This window comes from Diabrotica virgifera, chromosome 1 (assembly GCF_917563875.1).
Source record: "Diabrotica virgifera virgifera chromosome 1, PGI_DIABVI_V3a".
In the NCBI taxonomy this organism is placed as follows: domain Eukaryota; kingdom Metazoa; phylum Arthropoda; class Insecta; order Coleoptera; family Chrysomelidae; genus Diabrotica; species Diabrotica virgifera.
The window spans coordinates 139,777,778-139,800,730 of NC_065443.1; the positions used below are offsets into that span (position 1 = coordinate 139,777,778).

At 30.3% G+C, this 22,953-nt stretch overlaps 1 long non-coding RNA gene across 1 annotated transcript in view; it reads left to right on the top strand.

Moving 5' to 3' along the window:
* The first annotated feature begins 931 nt into the window (after window positions 1–931).
* Window positions 932–22,953, top strand: part of LOC126881006 (uncharacterized) — a 32,787-nt gene continuing 10,765 nt past the window's right edge. Inside the window, exon 1 of the long non-coding RNA XR_007696706.1 lies at window positions 932–1,260. This is a non-coding gene — a long non-coding RNA (uncharacterized LOC126881006). The remainder of the gene's footprint in view (window positions 1,261–22,953) is intronic.

Sequence of the window (22,953 nt, forward strand, 5' to 3'; positions counted from 1 at the left end):
CCATCTAAGAAGTTGTTCCTCTTGTTCACTAGTCAAGGTCCATGTTTCTGATGCATACATTACTACAGGTCTCATTACTGTTGTGTATATTTTACTTTTGAATTAATAGATACTGATTTTGACATTATGATATTTTGTAGGCTGTAGACGCATTTGTTTCCAAGCGAAATTCTTGCTCTTACCTCATCACTGTTTTTATTTCCTTCTGTTATTGTTGATCCTAAATATTTGAAACGGTCCACTCTTTCAAATATTTGCCCGCTCAGAGATATGTTGCCTTTCGTTTGTACCTTTTCCCGAGTTGTTATCATGTACTTTGTCTTTGAGACATTAACTTCTAGACCCATAGTCTGTGCGGCTTCTTTAAAATATGTATAAGTTTTTTCTAGGTCGTTTAATGTCCAGCTGATTATGTCTATATCATCATCTGCGTAGGCAACGACCTGATTGAGCTTTGTAAATATTTTACCATCTCTATCTATAGGAGTTTTCCTGATTACTTGTTCCAACGCAAGGTGTTGTTGACAGTGCATTCCCTTGTGTTAGACCTTCATTAATGTTAAATTCATCGGACAGTTGATTTTGGATCCTTACTTTTGCTTTGGTGCTGGTTAGGCATAGTTTTACTAATCTGTAGGTGTGTGCACATTAATGAAATTAATATCAAAAAACATGCCTTTCATTTTCACAAAAACACCTATAAATATCTTCTTGAATCAACTTGTTGGTACCTTAATCAACGCAACGTTACCTAATGAAAACAACTGTGAACAACTATCACTGAACCTTAATGAAGAATACAACATAAGTACACTGTATATTTAAATAAACTGTGAAGTTAAATTCTTTTGTAATTACATTATCTCTTGTTCCGGACGCCTATGTATATTCCGAGAACAAATTTGATTAATCGTTCCTAAAGAAAATGCTCATATTTTGAATATGTAATTAGAAGGCATTAAAACAACACCGATTTATCTGGTTTTGTTGACGCTGTTTAACATGTGAAGTCGGTAACAGTGGTCGGTGGTATTTTTTTCGCTTGTATAATAATATCCTATCCTACATGGTATTAGCGCTGTATTATAGTATACTGCAGGTATTAGTGACAGTGTTGTAGCGGTAGATCTAGGGAAACGATGCATTTTGTAACGAAGACGTTGGTGTTTTTTGCTGTTCTCATAGTGTGTCTTAGCCTTCCACATGGAAATTTTTATTTTCCTGATGAATTTGACGACATTAAGAACAATCCACAACAATGTGAGTTTATATCTTAATATTAATCATGTCATTAATTAACTGGTTTGGTTGGTTTGTTTAAGACTACAAGCTACTTAAGGTTCCCCCATTTATATATTCTTTATTTTAAAACTTATTATTATTATTACTCAAAAAAATTATTTTCTATTTATAATATTTATACAAGAGCCAATACATTTTTATTTATAATAATACACTCCTATTTGTAACGTTCATCATCATCGGTGACCAATGACAGCCCATGGAGAGCCATGGTCGCCAGTTGGGGTTTCTAGACTTTAAAGTTTTACATGGTGTGGATGCCACCCACCCGCATAATTCCTCAAAAGTTCTAAACATTATATCTATCTAAAATATTACTTTCTTGTTTCTTTTTTGAGATCTTTTCGGCGTTATGATTGTTTTGCTTACTTGACTATAGTCGACCATGTTTTCCTTTCCTTTGCTTGTTTTTCCCATTCTCGTATTCCTAGGTCTTTCAAATCCTGGTTAATACCATCAATCCATCTCTTTCTAGGCCTACCTCTCGGTCTCTTCTCGTTTAATCTCTTTCTAAGTACTTTTTTCTATTTCTCTTATCATCCATCCGTTCTACGTGTCCCAACCAACTCATTAGTTTACTTCGTATTTCTTTTATGAATGATAGTCGGTCTGTTAAACGCTCTATTTATTTCGTGGTTCATTCTTATACGCCATTATCCATTGTCCTGTATAGGTCTATATATTTTCTTTAAATTTTTTCTTTCCCATCTAAGAAGTTGTTCATCTTATTAACTAGCCAAATTACATACATGACTACAGGTCTCATAACTGTTGTATATTTTTACTTTTGAATTAATAGATACTGATTTATTCTGTAGGATGTAGAAGCATTTGTTTCCAAATGAAATTCTCGCTGATATCTCATCACTGTTTTTATTTCCTTCTGTAATAATTGTTGATCCTAAATATTTGAAACGGTCTACTCTTTCAAATATTTGCCCGCTCACAGATAGTTTGATACCCGGTTGTTTTTCGTTTGTACTTTTTCCCGAGTTGTTATCATGTACTTTGCCTTTGAGACATTAACTTCTAGACCCATAGTCTGTGCCGCTTCTTTAAAATATGTATAAATTTTTTGTAGGTTTTTTAATTTCCAGCTAATTATGTCTATATCATCTGCGTAAGCAACGACTTGATTGAACTTTGTAAATATTGTACTTTCCCTATCTATAGTTTTCTTGATTACTTGTTCCAACGCAAGGTTAAAAAGTGTTGTTGACAGCACATCCCCTTGTGTTAGACTTTCATTAATGTTAAATTCATCGGGCAGTTGATTTTGGATCCTACTTGTACTTTGGTGTTGGTTAGGCGTAGTTTTACTAATCTGATCAGTTTTTTTGGTACATTTAACTCTTGCATGCACTATATAATTCCTTTTTAATTATTGAGTCATACGCTTGTTTGAAATCTACAAATAGATGATGTAGTTCGGTATTCCGCTCGTAGAATTTTTCCAGCGTTTGCCTTTGTAAACATTGTGTCTATAGTTGACCTGCCTTTTCTGAATCCTCCTTGATAATCCCCTGTTGTTTGTTTCATTATATTGTTTAGTCTTTCTTCCAATATTTTGCTAAATATTTTGTATCCAACTTTTAGTAGTGATATCCCCGGAGATTATTGCAATCTAACTTATCTCCCTTATTATGTATAGAGCATATCACCACTGCAACTTTTTATTGTTTCCTCATTATTTCTGTGGTAAATATTTTTAGTATTAACTTTGATATTTCATTATGTATTCTATGTCCTCCATATTTTAACATTTCTAAGGATATTGTATCGCATCCTGGGGCCTTGATATTTTTCATTTTTTTATTACGTCTTTTATTTCTGCTTCTGTTGGTTAATATTGGTCTACTTCAGCCTCTCCGACTAATATTTGCTCTTTATTTTAAGCCTAGTTTGGTTTTTTTTGTTTCATTAGCCTCTGGCAGTCTTTGTCATACCATCTTTTTGGCTACGTTCTTTGCTTTCCACCACTACTTCTTTTGCAGCTGTTATCACTGCTTCTCTTAAAACCCTCCATTCATTTTCGATATTTCTGACCTGATTTTCATTTACTTGATTACATTGTCCAATTATGTTTTCTATTTTCTTTTCATATCTTGCTCTCTTTTCCTCCTTAGAGGCCAATATATCTGAAGCATATTTGATATTTGTAACGTTACTGATTATATTATTAAACTGGGGCGTCATAATTATTTTTAACTAATTCAATCACGTAGTTTTTTTGGAATCTTATATTTTTGTTTACAAAATAATTTGTATATTCGAAATCATTATGTAATTTAATTTTTCGGGGACAAGAATTGTTGTCGTCATTGTTAATATCTTTCTTCATAATATAAGATACGTTATATTGCCCATATCAGTTTAGCAAAAGTTTATTGTTGTAGTAGTCTAAGATACGATATAAGGTCGATTTGCACCGATCTGTTTAATTCATAAAAATGATTGGATATGTAATTTAGCATGTTAACAATTACAAAAAACAAGGGTTGCCCGATCTAATCTTGTTCTAACTATAATTAATTAATAGTTGTTAAAAATGACATTTTTTTATAAATTAAAAAAAGAATTCGACCTAGGCAGATCTTATTTCAGATTTTTTATGTTATTCTAAACAAAAAAGGTCTTTTGTAATTTTTCTCTAAAGTTGATCATTTTCTAGTTATAAACAATTTAAAACTGAAAAAAAAAGTAATACGACGATATTCAAGGCTCAAAAACATAAGCATAAAATATCATTTTTGAAATTACAAAGTACCTATCAGTTCTTGATAAGTCTTTTGGACTTATTTCATTCTGAAACATTGTTTTTGAGTTGTTAATGCCCGTCTCCCCATAAGAAACCTTCCTCATTAACAATTAAAAAAAAATATGTTTTAGAATAAAACATGCCTAAAATTCTTATCGAGACCTGATAGAAAAAGGTTTGAACTTGAATTTATGTACTTGATGATTACAAAAATGATATTTTTTACTTGCATTTTTGAGCCTTGAAAATTGTCATCTTTCGTTCTTTTTTCAGTTTTAAATTGTTTATAACTCGAAAACGACCAACTTTAAAGTAAAATTACAAAAGACCTTTTTTGTTTAGAATGATCCAAAAAATCTGAAATAATATCTGACCGGGTCGAATTTTTCTTTAATTCATAAAAAAATGTAATTTTTTAATTATTAATTTATTATAGTTAGAACAAGATTAGATCGGGAAACCCTTGTTTTTTGTAATTTGTTAACATGCTAAATTACATATCCAATAGTTTTTATCCATTAAAGAGATCGGTGCAAATCGACCTTATATCGGATCCTCAACTATAAGTATATCCATTGAAAACGACTTTAGATTTTCAATCTTCTTCTTGATCGGCTATTAAGTCCTTCTCCAGGTATCCTTTTTATCTTTATCGGTTCATTCCTTTTGGCTCATTATGGGTCTTCTTGGCATTCTTTTTTTTCCAGGTCTCGATTTCAGAATTTGTTTTGAGATTATACCTTTGTCAATACATAATTAGTATGTATCCGTCGCACATCAGCTGTTTGTTTTTGTTGTTATCTCTTTGCTAATATTATTTCTCTCGTTCTTTTGTTTTTTTTTAGATACGCTGAGATTTCCTCCAGAAATCAATTTCTGTGACCTCACTGTGTTGCTCACTATATACAGGGTGATTGATTAGTAGGGTAAAGCTCAATAGCTCCGCTATAGTAATAGATAGCAATAAAAGTTAATAACAAAAATTTTAGCCACCTTTGAGCTTCACATTACAAAATTAGCTAGAATGTTACAGGGTGTTCGATAACACAGTGGCAGACCAAACTTTTGTTTTTTTTTAATGGAACACCCTATATTTTATTATAAATTCGAAATTCTGTTAAAAATATAAAGGTTTGTAATGTTATACAGGGTATTTACAAAGTTATAACCAATTTTATATGAAAATCGTAACAAGTTCAACTCCCTGTATAAATAAAAATAAGCAAAACAACACTGGTTTATTAATGCCATGTTTTTTAACGTATTGTCAAAATTTTCAAGAATGGTCGATTTTGCTAATTTTCTTTATATCAAATACAGGGTGAGTCAAAACGCAAGTACATTATTTTCTCAGTAATTTTAAATGGAACACCCTGTATTTTATATCACTATTAAAAGTACTATTACCGTACTTTAATTTTTAGACAACATTCCCTATGTCTAAATTTATTAGTTTTCGAGATATTTTCATTTTTTAATGGACCAGTAGCGTGGCCACCCAAATCACCAGAATTTAATAAACTGGACTGATTTTTTGGGGTTACGTTAATAATGAAGTTTATAAAATACCTCCAACAACAAGGGATGAGATGAAAAATAGAATACAAAGTGTATTTCGATGTGTTAATTTACAAATGCTCCGTAGAGTAAGTAGCTCATTCAATGATCGTTTTTAGGCGTACATAAATGTGTTAGGAGGTAATTTTGAACACCTTATGTAATTAAATATTAAAAATATCTTATCAAAAGTAGCTTCTAATTTTTTCAAACATGTTTTTTTGCAAAATGTATTACTGATAAATTATGTTTCGTTCTTTATTTGTTACATTGTTACATTTACATACAAAAGTAGTGTTTAATTGTCTTCACAAAATATTGTATTTTGTGTTTGTGTGTTTTTTTTTTGTAAAATTTATTACTAATTTTCTTTGTTTATTTGTTGCATTTACATAAATAGATAGTTTTTAATTGTTTCAAAAGTGTTGCATGTAGTGGTTGTGTTTTTGTTTGTAAAATGTATTACTAATAAATTATTTTTATTTCTTTATTTGCTACAGTGTTACATTGATTACCGGATTGATAATCGGTAATCTTCAATTGTCAATTCAGCCATGGCGTACTTAAAATTTAGATAAATTAAAACACCTAAAATAATTTGCTCTGAAAAATGAAAATATCTCGAAAACTAATAAATTTGGGCATATGGAATGTTATATAAAAAATTAAAGTACGTTAATGTTACTTTTCAATAATGATATAAAATACAGGGTGTTCATTTTAACATTACTGAGAAAATAATGTACTTGCGTTTTGACTCACCCTGTATTTGATATAAAGAAAATTAGCAATATCAATAATTCTTAAAAAGTTTGACAATAAAAAAATATGGCATTAATAAACCATTGCTGTTGTGCTTATTTTTATTTATACAGGGAGTTGAACTTGTTACGATTTTCATACAAAATCGGTTATAACTTTGTAAATACCCTGTATAACATTACAAACCTTTATATTTTTGTGATGGAGAAGTTAACAGGATTTCGAATATAAAATAAAATATAGGGTGTTCTATTTAAAAAAACAAAAGTTAGGTCTGCCACTGTGTTATTGAACACTCTGTAACATTCTAACTAATTTTGTAATGTGAAGCTCAAAGGTGGCTAAAATTTTTGTTATTAACTTTTTTTGCTATCTATTACTATAGCGGAGCTATTGAACTTTACCCTACTAATCAATCACCTTGTTACCCCAGGCTGTGGGTTAAAAATAGGTCGATTTCAGGATATAATTCAGGAATTTTTGAAACCTATCAGGTGTTGTAAAGGACGATGCCAGGAATAACTTCCGCTAAAATGTAACCAAAAATATTGTGCCCTTTTTTTTATTGCGATTTTCATTTGTTAAATTTGCAATTTTTAATGATTTTTAATTTTGCAGCTTAGGATATTGATTTTAGAGAAAAACTTTTTAATAGAAAGTTATAGTAAATTAAAAAACCTACAATTTGAGGTATGGTAAGTTTAATTTAGTTAATTGGTTATTGCAAAATAGCCTGCGAAAAGTCCAAAATGGCCGTTTTTTACAATTGCATTATTTATTGTACAAATAATTTTTTTTATTTTTTAAAGCTTTAAAATAAAGATCTTTCAATTCCAAACATAAAAAAAAATTGTAAAGCCAGATTAATGAATTTGTTGCTTAGATATTATAAATTGTTTATCCCAAGAGGTCAAATGTCGAAGGCTATAACTTTTTGAAAAAAAAAATCGTAGAGAGTTGGTTAAGTAAGTAAGTAAGTAAGTAAGGTATGCTTTATTGTCAAAAAATTTTACCAATTTGTGGACAAAGCTTATAAAATATAAAAAAATACAATAAAAAACAAAAAATAATAAAAAACTACAAACAAAACAAAAACAGAAACAGACACCAAGTAAGTGGCGTGAGTTATACTACTTAATATAATTTTACATTCAATCTCCTTCTAAAGAGTTATGTTTTCATATTCTGATGAAAATAAATGCGTAAAACATTTTTAAACCTCTAATTTTTGGGTCTGAAAATAAGGGGGCAAATTTCGTTATAAACATTTAGAGCTGAAGCGGCCCTGTATATCCTATGAGTTTTTAACTTACAGATTATTGTTGCTGAAGATGAAACTAAGATTTATAAAAAAATAAAAAATTTCTACGACCAACTGAAGCCGAGATAATTTTTGGCTTTGAAAATAAGGGGGCAAATTTCGTTATAAACATTTAGAGCTGAAGCGGCCCTGTACATCCTATGAGTTTCTAACTTACAGATTATTATTGCTGAAGACAAAACGAAGATTTATAAAAAATAAAAATATACTACAACCAACTAAAGCCGAGATAATTGTTTTTATTTCTTAAATCGTAGTGCCTTTATTTATAACAATTAAGAAATTATTTTACGGTCATTGACTAAAGAAAGACTTATATTATCTTAAAATAAAAATTGCTATAAAATATAATTACATTTAATTATTAAAAATTATTTTGAAAATCGGTGCTTTTGCAAGCGGCCGAAATTTGCAAATCGCCCGGCTCGCTTCAAATCCGCGCGCTCGGAAAATTTTTACTTACGTATCTTGTATTAAATTTTGACAGAAAACAATTTAATAATATTACCATTAAAATATACAGTCTATTTACCACTGTATTTGTTTTTCTAGATAAACTTTTATATGTGAAATTTCATTTGTGAAGAAATAATATTACAAAAATGATACATATATATGAAATATATTATTAATAAATATATTATTGTTATATAAGTATAATAATAATAATAATAATAATGTTACTTCTTACTATAATATACAATATAAAACTTTTTCTTCTTGTAGTGACTATTCGTTTTGGATTTCACATATAAAAGTTTATCAAGAAAAACAAATACAGTGGTAAATAGACTGTATATTATAATGGTGATATTATTAAATTGTTTTCGGTCAAAATTTAATACAAGTTACGTAAAAATTTTCCGAGCGCGCGGATTTGAAGCGAGCCGGGCGATTTGCAAAATTCGGCCGCTTGCAAAAGCACCGATTTTAAAAATAATTTTTAATAATTAAATGTAATTATATTTTATAATAATTTTTATTTTAAGATAATATAAGTCTTTTTTTAGTCAATGACTGTAAAATAATTTCTTAATTGTTATAAATAAAGGCACTACGATTTAAAAAAAAAAAAAAACAATTATCTCGGCTTCAGTTGGTTGTAGAAAATTTTTATTTTTTTATAAATCTTCGTTTCGTCTTCAGCATCAATAATCTGTAAGTTAGAAACTCATAGGATGTACAGGGCCGCTTCAGCTATAAAGGTATATAACGAAATTTGCCCCCTTATTTTCAAACCCGAAAATTATCTCGGCTTCAGTTGGTCGTAGAAATTTTTTATTTTTTTATAAATCTTCGTTTCATCTTCAGCAACAATAACTGTAAGTTAGAAACTCATAGGATGTACAGGGCCGCTTCAGCTCTAAATGTTTATAACAAAATTTGCCCCCTTATTTTCAAACCCAAAAATTAGAGGTTTAAAAATGTTTTACGCATTTATTTACATCAGAATATATAAATATAACTCTTTAGAAGGAGATTAGATGTTTAACCAACTCTCTACGATTTTTTTTTCAAAAAGTTATAGCCTTCGACATTTGACCTTTTGGGATAAACAATTTATAATATCTAAGCAACAAATTCGTTAATCTGGCTGTACAATTTTTTTTTATGTTTGGAATTGAAATAGCTTCATTTTAAAGCTTTAAAAAATAAAAAAAATTATTTGTACAATAAATAATGCAATTGTAAAAAACGGCCATTTTGGACCTTTCGCAGGCTGTTTTGCAATAACCAATTAACGAAATTAAACTTACCATACCTTAAATTGTAGGTTTTTTAATTTACTACAACTTTCTATTAAAAAGTTATTCTCTAAATTCAATATCCTACGCTGCAAAATTAAAAATCATTAATAATTGCAAATTTAACAAGTGAAAATCGCAATAAAAAAAGCGCACAATATTTTTGGTTACATTTTAGTAGAAGTTATTCCTGGCATCGTCCTTTACAACACCTGATAGGTTTCAAAAATTCCTGAATTATATCACGTTTTTTCACCCACAGCATGTGGTATGTATAGCATAATATTTTCACCTATAGTAATGTACCGGGTGTCCCAATAAGAATGGCTCTCGGCCATATCTCAGGAACCGTTTATGGTAGAGCTTTCAAATAAAAATTTTTATAACAAAAGTTGCCTCAGGAAAAGCCTGGAAATTATTTTCATAATTGTGGGACCACCGCTAGAGGGCGTAATTGACTATCAAAAATTAAACAATCTAAATTTTACAAAATTTTCCTAATGAAGGGGCACTGGAAATCCAATCGTCGTATTCTTCATAAAATTCTACGTATATTTGATTTGACAAGTTTAGGTCTAAATTTGGAAATAAGAGCTGGGGGTGAGTGGGAACCTTGTTATGAAAAACTGGCTGTGAGTCCGGTTCTGCTTAATCAAATTTTGCAAACTTGGTCTTGTTGAAGACAGATCTTTTTCTTCAATGTAAAAGTTATGATTTCGAACCAACTTACTGAGTAATATGCCAGCTAGAACGCGTTATTTAATTTTTTTAAGAAATCTAGTGTTCCTTGGAAAATATTAAATGCAAACCTGCATTTTTAATACCATATTACAAAATTAAACAAAATTAGCAACAGAATAGCGAAAACCGCATGTTAATACCTTTTTTCTATCTCGAGATATCTTACAAAACGTGTAAATTTAAAAACATAACTGTTACTGTCACCGGTAAACGAAATTCATTAAAAGTAGTGTGCTATGGAAACAACAAAGAAACATTTTCCAGCTGTCAACATATATTAGGTCTTTTCAACGCTTCTCATTTGTTTCGAGCCTCGTTCATATCTCGTATATTAATATTATACACGGATTATACGGCATATGACAGAGGCTCGAAACAAATGAGAAGCGTTGAAAAGCCCTATTACAAAGAAATAAAAACAACTATTTAGTGATGACATAAACGTTCAAATGTTTGCCCATCATTTTCGTTGCAAACATTTACTCTTTCAAGAGTAGATTGAACAGCAGTCGCAATTTCTGCTCTCGATATGCTTTGAATGGCGTTTAGTATTCTCTGGATAATGTATTCTAGAGTAGTGTATGATGGGCAACAATTTGAATATTTAGGTCGTCACTAAGTAGTTCTTTTTGTTCTGTGTTATATTTAATTTTAATAGTATTGTTTCTCTTTATATTGTTGTTTTAATTAATTATATTTTTATACGTTGACATCTGGAAAATGTTATTTGGTTTTTTTCCACAGCACACTACTTTTCATTAACTTAGTTTACCGGTGATAGTAACAGTTATGTATTAAATTTACACGTTTCTCGAGATATCTTGAGATAGAAAAAAGATATCGACATGCGGTTTTCGCTATTCTATTGCTAATTTAATCTAATTTTATAAAGTATGATTAAAAATACATACTTGTATTTAATATTTTCCAAAGAAAACTAGATTTCTGAAAAAAATTAAATAACGCCTCCCATCTGGCTTATTACTTATTAGGATGGTTCAAAATTATCACGCTTACATTGAAGAAAAAGATCTGTCTTCAACAAGACCCAGTTTTCAAAATTTTATTTAGCAGAACCGGACTTACAGCCATTTTTTCATAACAAGGTTCCCACTCACCCCCACCACTTATTTGCAAAGGTAGAGTTAAACTTGTTAAATCAAATATGCGCAGAATTTGATGAAGAATACAATAATCGAATTTTCAGTGCCCCTTCATTAGGAAAATTTTGTAAAATTTAGATTTTTTTATTTTTGATATTCAATTACGCTCTCTAGCGGTGGACCCACAATTATGAAAATAATTTCCAGGCTTTTCCTGAGGCAACTTTTGTTATAAAAATTTTTATTTCAAAGCTCTACTATAAACGGTTCCTGAGATATGGCCGAGAGCCATTCTTATTGGGACACCCGGTACATTATTGTTTTGATATATTTTGGAGTATTTTGTTTTTAGTGTAATTTTCCTCGTCCCGACGGATTTGCTTGAAAATTTGGATTTAGGTTCCTCTTATTCTCTTCTTCACATTTGGACGTGAGCCCAGGGTTGCTTTTAATTAGAGGTGACAAACTTACGTTCAAAGTAAGTCCGGGAACATATAAACTGGCTCTTTGTCACTTAAGCCACTTTAAGCCACTTTGGTTTTATGGAGTTTTTTTCATTCAGTCAATAGTTTCGAATTATTTGCGAGTAAAAATGTTTATTTTTCAACAAAAGAAAAACCACGTTTCTAGATGGTTTTTCGCAAATAACTCAAAAAGTATAAACAATTGCCGAAAAAAATATTCCCAGCAAAAATTTAGCTTATAAAGAAACGAAAAAAATGGTGTATGTATGGAATCTGTACCAGTAGATGCAGAGTTATAGCTCATGAAAAGTAGGTTCTTATTCGTCAAATTCCAAATCAATTATTTATTTATACGTAAATTAACCAAAAAATCAAGCACTTTTGGGATAAAATAAACCAAACTTTTTAAGTATTTAAAAAGCAGTTTTAGTTTTGTTTTGTTTTAAAAATTGCTAGTATTAAAACTAAGCAAGTTATGATGAAAATAAAGTTGGCCTCTAAAAATCGTGAAAATCACTCCTTAAATAGCACCAAATGAAATTATGGTCGCTCCTGGAACAAAGAGGAATAACAACCAAGCTAAGGAAAGTTTATAAGATCTGTAGGTTTCACCTGTAGGTTAAAAAATGCTTATTTTTTAAAAATAGGCATTTAAGTTTTAAGAGTAAACAGTAGCGATCAACAGGTAGCAACAAAATATAACTTCGGGAGATAGTATCATAAACTTTGGCAACAGTGGTAATCTTTGACATTATCTAAGATTAATATTTTGACAATATCATAGTCGCGCTAAATGGAAATACATGTAATAGAAAACGATTTTATTATTAATAAATAGATATTTATAAAAATAAACCAAAATGGGTGAAAATTTTATGTTAAGATAGGTATTTAGAAAGGTATTTGCATGAAATATCTAATAATAAAACAATAATAAATAATCATTTTTTGTTGTGAAGCGAAACAAATTTCGATTTTCGCATAATTTTGGCACGGTTTTTAATGGACTTTTTCTTGGAATGTTTCAATTTATTTTTCGTTTGATTTACTTTTTCCATTTTGTTAAACTATTGATAATATTTTTAGAATAAAAAATTCCTTCTAAAACTTTATATACTCGCATTAGAATTCGAAATATTTTTACGTAAAATATACTTACCTACCTACATATAACTAAAACTCACAATTAACAACAATCTATTCTTTCAAAGAGGCCAACAACATATACAACAACAACAAATATAATAAATTAACTATCAATAAACACTACTTTCCTAAGAAACAACAAAAACGAATTCTTAAATTAACACACTACTGCACTGAACAGATATCGATAAAAATGACAGAACAGATTAGACGCAGATTAGAAAATCTGACGCAGGTTTGTCAAAATGACAGTGATAATTTCTCTATGTTGCCTAATTAATTATTTAGTTATAATATGTTCGATTTCTTGTTAGAAATAAAAAAATTTAGTAGTTCCAAGATTACACAAAATCTAGGCATGGGATAAAAAAGTTTATTTGAAGAAAGTTTATTTTTTTTTCTTCTTAATGACGGTACAGGCTCCTTTTTTCAATATTTTGTTTAGTTATAGAGTAATTTCCACGTACTAACATATTTCTGAAATTGGGCTCTGTACCGCCATTCTTTATTATATTACGAATGTGTGTGCCAAATATCTCGACAAAATATTCAAAATTAGAGCCGCAATCTTGGAACGCGTTTGTTGCTACCTGTTGATCGCTACTGTAGCCTCTTAAAGTAAAATTTTATTTTTGAAATTTTGAAAAAAATGCATTCTTTTCAAAATAACTCAACAAGTATTAAATGTAGGTTTTGCTTTTCTGAATATTTTGAATTTTTTGTTTTTCTGTAAAACAAACATTGGTTATGACCGTTGATTGATAAATATACTTGTACACTTGAGTCCACGAGTCTATTAGACCTGGATCCCGCGTACCAAAAAAAAGTTGATTAATAGCAAGCTGAAAATTTGTTAATAGCTTATCGTTGTCTAGTCGGACAAACTTTGATGTATGGGAACACTGGAACAGGGGAAGTTTTAATTGTGGAACAGTTTAAAAATTTGGAACGTCAGATTACGAAAACGTTCCATGTATTTTGTCGGACAAAACATCCAATTGATTTGTTACCCTTTCATTACACTCTCATGCAAAAATCAGACTGCTATTACTAACCAACATGATTCTTGTCATTTGATATGTTCTACGTGTTCCACTCATTAAAATGCTCAGTTGGTGATAAACATCAGTCTGATTTTTGCACGAGAGTTTAATGAAATGGTAAGAAATCAATTGGAAGTTCTGTCCGACAAAATACATGGAACGTTTTCATAATCTGACGTTCCAAATTTTTAAACTGTTCCACAATTAAAACTTCCCCTGTTCCAGTGTTCCCGTACATTAAAGTTTGTCCGACTAGACACCGGTAAGATATTAACAAATTTTCAGCTTGCTATTAATCAACTTTTTTTTGGTACGCGGGATCCAGGTCTATTTACCCGTGCGTCATTAATACCTAAAGAGATAAAACACATACTATTTATCTAGCATCATTCTCTGCCACGCATGAAACTAATGACAAACCAGCTACCGCTTGTTATTAAGTAAAAACACATGTTATTTTTATGAACGATCTAGTCTCAGTACATTGAAAAGAGATATGTACAAAAAAGACGATTGGGGATGTATTCACATTTTAAGTACAATTTCTGACGTTTTGGTTTGTTCATTTTTGTGGCTGTCAGTTTGTTGAATTTTTTGCTATTATTTTGTAGAATTTTTGCATTTTGAAGTTTTTTATCGTATACAAACAGTTGTTTTCACAACTAATTTTATATTGCAGTTTGCAATTTTAGGGTAAGTTTATGTTATTTTACGATTAATTTTGACAACGTACAAAGTAAACCTCATTGACACAGTGAAGGAATGCTTGTGTTTAATGTTTCGCCAAAGTGAATAAAATAACAAAAAGAAAATGTGATTGATTTTTTTTATAAATTGTTTATTTATGTATTAATCAATGATATTAAAAGAATTTGTTAAGCTACTTCAAATGTAGCTGTAATTGTGCACCAAAATTTTAAAGCAAAACTTACTTTGACATTTTATTTTTTGATAACGTCAAATTTTAACTTGTGATCGGAGGAATAGCTACTTACTGTCACTTGCTGTTGCGTTTAGTAAATTTCCGACTTATACGCTCTGAGCTTCGCTGGTGTCGCTCCTGGCGGATTACTAATTCAACTTTTACCGGTAATTTTTAAATTTATTATTTAATTGTTATCGCTTAATATTTACAACGCTAAAAAGTAATTAAATTGTAATAGATTTTTTTAAGATTTTGCTAAGTATTTTGACGTTCTATTGATGAAATATTAATTTCTTACTTCGGATACTTTCACAATTATCGTGTAGATGGCGCTAGATTAATTTATAATTACATCATAGAGGTATATATTAACATAGAGGGAGCCTATCTTCCGCGCTTCCTGACGACAAGATCTCATGGACTGGTTTGCTGCATCTCTTTCTAACACATTGTATTGAAAATAGATGATGACATTAAGTGTGAAGATAGGCACGGAAGAGGAGGACAACTGTAGCAGCTTTACTATGCGTAAGAGTGAAACAGCACTAATCCAAATAAAAAAGATGGTGTCGTCACTTCGCTCTGAATGACACTCTCTCTATGCTAATATATAACTCTATGAATTACATATTACGGAACATTAAAAAATCGTAAATTCAGTATTTAAAACGTAAGTATATTTAAGGTAAAAATATATACGCTGTGAGCTCGTACGTAGAGGGGATATTTATAAATTCCGGAGCGCCAGTAGTGACAAGTCTGTAAACGTTTACCGGAAATTTGACATAAATGTCAAAGTGATTAATTTTAAATTAAAATTAAAAACATTAATTATAAAAAATATTAGTTGATCAAAGCTGTGGTTTATATTTTTACCTTAAATATACTTACGTTTTAAATACTGAATTTGCGTTTTTTAATGTTCTGTAATATGTAATTATAAATTAATCTTGGCGCCATCTACATGATAATTGTGAAAGTATCCGAAGTAAGAAGTTAATATTTCATCAATAGAACGTCAAAATGATTAGCAAAATCTTAAAAAAATCTATATACGCTCTGAGCTTCGCTGGTGTCGCTCCTAGCGGTTACTAATTCAACTTTCACCGGTAATTTTTAAATTTATTATTTAATTGTTATCGCTTAATATTTACAACGCTAAAAAGTAATTAAATTGTAATCGATTTTTTTAAGATTTTTCTAATCATTTTGACGTTCTATTGATAAAATATCAATTTCTTACTTCGGATACTTTGACAATAATCGTGTAGATGGCGCTAAGATTATAATAGATTATTTATAATTAGATATTACCGTTGATTGAATACCTCAATCAACGATATTACGGAACATTAAAAAAACTTAAATTCAGTATTTAAAACGTAAGTATATTTAAGGTAAAAATATATACCACAGCTTTGACCAACTAATATTGTTTATAATTAATGTTTTTAATTTTAATTTTAAATTAATCACTTTGACATTTATGTCAAATTTCCAGTAAACGTTTACAAACTTGTCACTACTGGCGTTCGCGAATTTGTAAATATCCCCTCTACGTACGAGCTCACAGCGTATAGCACAGCTTTGACCAACTAATATTTTTTATAATTAATGTTTTTATTTTAATTTTAAATTAATCATTTTGACATTTATGTCAAATTTCCGGTAAACGTTTACAGACTTGCCACTACTGGCGTTCGCGAATTTATAAATATCCCCTCTACGTACGAGCTCACAGCGTATAATCAACTATTTTCAATGATTATATTATATTATTATAAATGCCACAAGGAAATAGCTTCAGAACAACATTAAGAAACCGGTATGGGCCTAGCGTTTGTCAAAATTTTAGGAGATTGGAAACCTTGTACGAGAAACTGGCACACTGTCAAAATTCAATTAAATTTTTAAGAAGATGTAGAGACAACAATTTAATACCAAAGGGCTTGAGGTTAAGGCCAGCATACTCAAGCAGAAGACTCCAAAATATTCTACATAGAGCCAGTTTGTCGATGATCCGGGAAAGGTTACAATTTCATAGGTCAAATTTATTTTTTATTGAACAACACATCGTAAGTATTGAAAATTTGCTTTTCTGAATGATATAAAATTCTGATTTTGATCGAATTATTTTTAGTTTACAAATAATTTATCAAAATTCATATCAAAAACAAAGAAATATACATTTAAATAAATTTAATATTCTTTTAGAACAAAATAGTACATTACATACTTTTGATAACCTAAATAGAAATAATGACATTTTAGCGACAGTTATCAATCTATCAAATAGAAATTTAAATGCAACGGAAAATTTGGTATTGTCAAAATGTTTAAACTATGCTGTTACTCATCCATCTATTCCAAAATTAGACATAATTAGCTCAGTGGAAAAAATATCCCAGTGTTTACCAAATCATGAAAAAGAAATCATTATGTTTACCAAATCAATATAGGGTACTATGTAAACTTGAATTGGAAAAATCTAATAAAATTGAACAGAACATCAGCAGAGAGGAAATGAAAGCTTTAAAAACTTTAAAAAATGATGACTCCATAACAACCCTACCAGCGGATAAAGGAAATGCAACTGTAATAATGGATAAAATACAATATGAGGACAAAATTACAGATCTAATTACAAATGGACCTTATATCAAATTAACGAAGGATCCAACGAAGACACTGGAAAACAAAATCTATAGAACTTTATTCAAATTTAAAAATGATCTAACGTACTATCAAAGAAAATTAATGACACCTCATTACAGTAAGACACCACATTTTTATGGAGTACCGAAAATTCATAAAGTGAATATTCCACTTAGACCCATTTGTAGTACCATCAATTCTCCTTATAGTGAACTATCAAAATTTTTATTAAATATTATAAAACCATTTTAGTGTAGGAAACAAAGGTTGAACCTTGCAAAATGGACACAAGTCCGGTTTTATTTTTTTTCTGATATATCAAGGGGTGCTTATTATAAGACTAACTTTTTCTGAAAAAATTTCGCCCCGGAACCTCCCTTTTCACCCCTTTAAAGGGGGTAATTTGTGGTTTTTGCGGAACGTAGCCCTTCCTGTAACTTTTACAAAAAATTTCTTTTACAGAAATATGAACAGGACTATATTTTCTACGATTTATTTCCAACACCATCTCTCTATCATCCACCGTTTAGCGGGGGTGGCGCCCTAAAGTTGACAAGTTTTTAAAAAAGATGTTTTTAAAAAATATATATTTTTCCCTAACTGTAACGGAAATTAAGAAGAAATCCTGCGGCAATTATTCACAAATAATTGACTGATTTTTTGGTATAGGTTTTACTTAAGGGTAATTGCCTTTTTTTTAATTACAGGGTGTTACTTTTGAAAAAACCTCTTTTTATACCATCTGAACCGTTTATGCTAGAGTAAAAAGACTTTTAGCGATTACCCATGTACTGGTGCTATTTACAAATTTGTACAATGCACCCCCATTTTTTCCCCGGAACCACCCCAAAAAAAGAAGAATTAATAAATAAATTGATTTTCTTGGAATCCTTCACACACAATGCCCTTTATTAATATGCTTCATACATCATTTTGTGGACGTTATTATTACCCATGCATGGACACCAAAAGCAATTTCCTAGTGCAACCCCTGAAGCAAAAAATAAATAAATAAAATGGGGGGTTGAAATTTTTTTTTTGTTTTTTGCTTTTTGATCCATATGGGCATATGCTTCATCAATAGTGCTTTTCAAAAATATATATGGTTATTGCAACATCTCTGCGAAAACCACCCCTATCCTTGAAAATATACTGCAGAAACTACCCCTATCCCTTGGCGAGCATGTTTTTACGATTTTCTCATTACCTATGTATTCTTTTTAAACAAAACTTATACAAGGTTAAAGACCACTATTTACTCTAAAAATTATGTCCTATTCATTTTTTCGTATAAGCAACCGTTACGGCACAGTGGCGCCGTAAACCTCATATATGCTTTGGCGGGCTCCAGTTTTTGTTTTTCTTTTCGTCATCTGTTCGTTTTATTGATAAAGTACTTATGCAAAATAAAACAACACAGTGTAACCTACAAATTATGACTTATGCACATTTTACATTATTTGCTCCCCAAAGCCACAGTGGTGGCCCAAAATAAATTTTTGCATATTTTCGCCACCTACATGCATTTTATTGCATTAATGCTACCTAAACAGCACAATAATTTACCCTTAGGTGGTCGCTACGCAGTGGCGGATCCAGGGAGGGGTGATGGGGGTGATCACCTCCCCCCCCTCTCAAACCAAGTGATATTATATTCAAAGATTATAAAAATATTCATTTATTTTTATAGAAATTTAACCAATTGGCACCCCCCTCTTAGCAATGCTGGATCCGCCACTGTCGCTAAAGCATAAAAAGTCATTCTTATAAAAATAATATTAATATAATATAAGTATTTCTATAAAAATAAATGAGTATTTTTATAATCTTCAAATATAATATCACTTGGTTTGAGAGGGGTGGGGGTGATCGCCCCCATCACCCCTCCCTGGATCCACCACTGCTTAGCGACCACTTAGGGGTGAATATTGTGCTATTAAGATAGCATTAGCGCAATAAAATGCGTGTAGGTGGCGAAAATATGAAAAAATTTATTTTGGGCCACCACTGTAGCTTTGGGGAGCAAAGAATGTAAAATGTGCATAGGTCATGATTTGTAGGTTGCACTGTGTTGTTTTATTTTACATAAGTACTTTGTCAATAAAACAAACAGATGACGAAAAAATAAACAAGAACTGGAGCCCGTCAAAGCATATATGAGGTTTACGGCGCCACTGTGCCATAACGGTTCCTTAAACGAAAAAATGAATAGGACCTAATTTTTAGAGTAAATAGTGATCTTTAACCTTGTATAAGTTTTGTTTAAAAAAAATGAATAGGTAATGAGAAAATCGTAAAAACATGCTGGATAAGGTATAGGGGTAGTTTCTGCAGTATATTTTCAAGGATAGGGGTGGTTTGCGCAGGGATGTTGCAATAACCATATATATTTTTGAAAAGCACTATTGATGAAGCATATGCCCATAAGGATCAAAAAGCAAAAAACAAAAAAAAATTTAACCCCCTATTTTATTTATTGTTTTTGGCTACAGGGGTTGCATTAGGAAATCTCTTTTAGTGTCCATGCATGGGTAATAATAACTTGCACAAAATGATATATGAAGCATATTAATGAAGGGCATTGTGTGTGAAGGATTCCAAGAAAATCACTTTATTTATTAATTCTTCTTTTTTTTTGGGTGGTTCCGGGGAAAAAGTGGGGGTGCATTATACAAATTTTTAAATAACACCAGTACATGGGTAATCGCTGAAAGTCTTTTTACTCTAGCATAAACGGTTCAGATGGTATAAAAAGGGGTTTTTTAAAATGTAACACCCTGTAATTAAAAAAAGGGCAATTACCCTTAAGTGAAACCTATACCAAAAAATCAATCATCTATTTGTGAATAATCTCCGCAGCATTTCTTTTTAATTTCCGTTACAGTTAGGGAAAAATATATATTTTTTAAAAACATCTTTTTTAAAAACTTGTCAACTTTGGGGCGCCACCCTTACTAAACGGTGGATGATAGAGAGATGCTGTCGGAAATAAATCGTAGAAAATATAGTCCTCTTCATATTTCTATAAAAGAAATTTTTTGTAAAAGGTACAGGAAGGGTTACGTTCTGCAAAAACCATAAATTACCCCCTTTAAAGGGGTGAAAAGGGGGTTCCGGGGCGAAATTTTTTCAGAAAAAGTTAGTCTTATAATAAGCACCCCTTGATATGCCAGAAAAAAAATAAAACCGGACTTGTGTCCATTTTGCAAGGTTTAACCTCTGTTTCCTACACTATTTGCAAATAATAATGACACATTTATAAAAAATACACAACATTTTTTAAACAAATTATCAAATATTGAAGTTAATCCAAATAATATTTTAGTAAGTTTTGACATAAACAGTTTATTTACAAATGTGCCATTAGATAAAACTTTAAACATAATTAAAACGAAATTAGAAAATGATAATACATTGACAACTAGGACACGACTAAATGTATCAGCTATAATGGAGTTATTGACATTATGTACTAATAATACCTATTTTCAACTAAATAATGAGTTCTATAAACAAAATTTCTAGCAATGGGCTCTTCTTTATCTCCATTATTGGCTAATATATTTATGGAGGATTTCGAAACTAATATCATTTCTAAACAAAATTTAAAACCCACAGTTTGGTGGAGATATGTAGATGATGTGTTTTCGATATGGCCTCATAGATCAGAATTGTTGGATACATTCCTGAATATTATAAACGATCAAGAAGAGACAATAAAATTTACAATGGAAAAGGAATACAATAACACTTTGCCTTTCCTCGATGTTTTAGTTTCAAAGAAGGATACTGGATATGAGACTCAAGTGTATAGAAAACCAGCACACACCAACAGATATCTCAATTACAAATCAAATCACAACATCAACGTTAAAAAGAGAATCATTAAATCCTTATATGATAGAGCCAAAATTACTTGTTCTAACGAAAATTCATTTTTAGAAGAAAAACATTTATTAACATCTGTTTTATTAAAAAATGATTATCCTTTATCGTTTATAAATAAGGAATTATCAAGATTGGATCGAATGGAACAGAACAACTTAAAACGGGATCCTACAACATTCACAAGAAATAATACGAGGAAAATATCAATACCATATATAAAAGGACTATCCGTGAAACTTAAAACAATAGGAAATAAATTCAACATTTCAACAACATTCAAAACAACAAACACATTGAGATCTATTCTATCTAAAACTAAACCTAACAATGAACAAGAAAGAACAAAGAATTGCATTTATAAAATACCTTGTGAATGCGAACAATTTTATTTAGGTGAAACATCAAGACCATTAAAAGTTAGAATAAGTGAACATCAGTCTTATATTAAAAATAGAGAATTTGATAGATCTCAAATATGTCAACACGCATGAGATAATGAACATAGAGTTCAGTGGAGAGATTCAAGTATAATCCTGAAAGAATCAGATAGTAAAAAGAGAAAAATCAAAGAAGCGGCTCTAATTATGCTAAATGAAACCAATTGTGTCGCAAATTCCTGGGTAGAATGCAGTAGGATGTGGTTACCCATACTGAAAGAGGAAGTCAAGAGAAAGAACATACCACGATTAGCAAGTCAATAACATATCGAGTTAGTACAAATTTTATATTTTAGTATTACTTATTGTTTGTCTATGTATTATGAATTTTATTTATAATTTAAACATAATAAAGTCAGAATTTGGTATTAGTTTTTTGAAAGTATATTAAATGTAAGACCAAATACTTACGATGTCGGGATAGTATCACGAGGTTTTTTCCTGGTTTTCCCTCGTGATTTACTATGGAATCTCTAACGCGAGAAGTTTACTGTCATCGTTGCATTTGGTTGTCTTTTTAAAGACAGATCACAGGATATGATTTTTTTGTGACGGATATTCTTGAGTTGGGATTGATTTCATGTAATCGAATGAACTATCTTTTAGTAAAGTCGTCCCAGGAACGCCACTCATAAATATTGGCGATATCATTTTAAAGTCTTCTAATTTAAAATGTATAATATACGTCTGAATTACCAATATAAATGAGTCAGATTAAATAAATTATTAGAAGAATTTTTTTTACTTAGCAACAAAATTTTTGTTCATTTTAGTAGTATTTTGTATTTTGACAACGAAACCCGATTTGGGCTTCGAAACGTTAATAAAACGATTTTTTTGGTAAAATTGTGGCTTATTTCCCATTGAAAATAGTTGATTATAAAAATGCCACAAGGAAATAGCTTCAGAACAACATTCCGACTTATTTCGTATGCTTTAAATGATGATGCACGGGTAAAGACTCGTGGACTCAACTGTATATTATTTATTAATCAACGATATGACTGTTCAAAGTTTGCATACATTCCTGATTAGCACTTTGAACCGGTGAAACTTACAAATCATATAAACAATACATAATTAAAATAAATAAAGCGGTAACGATT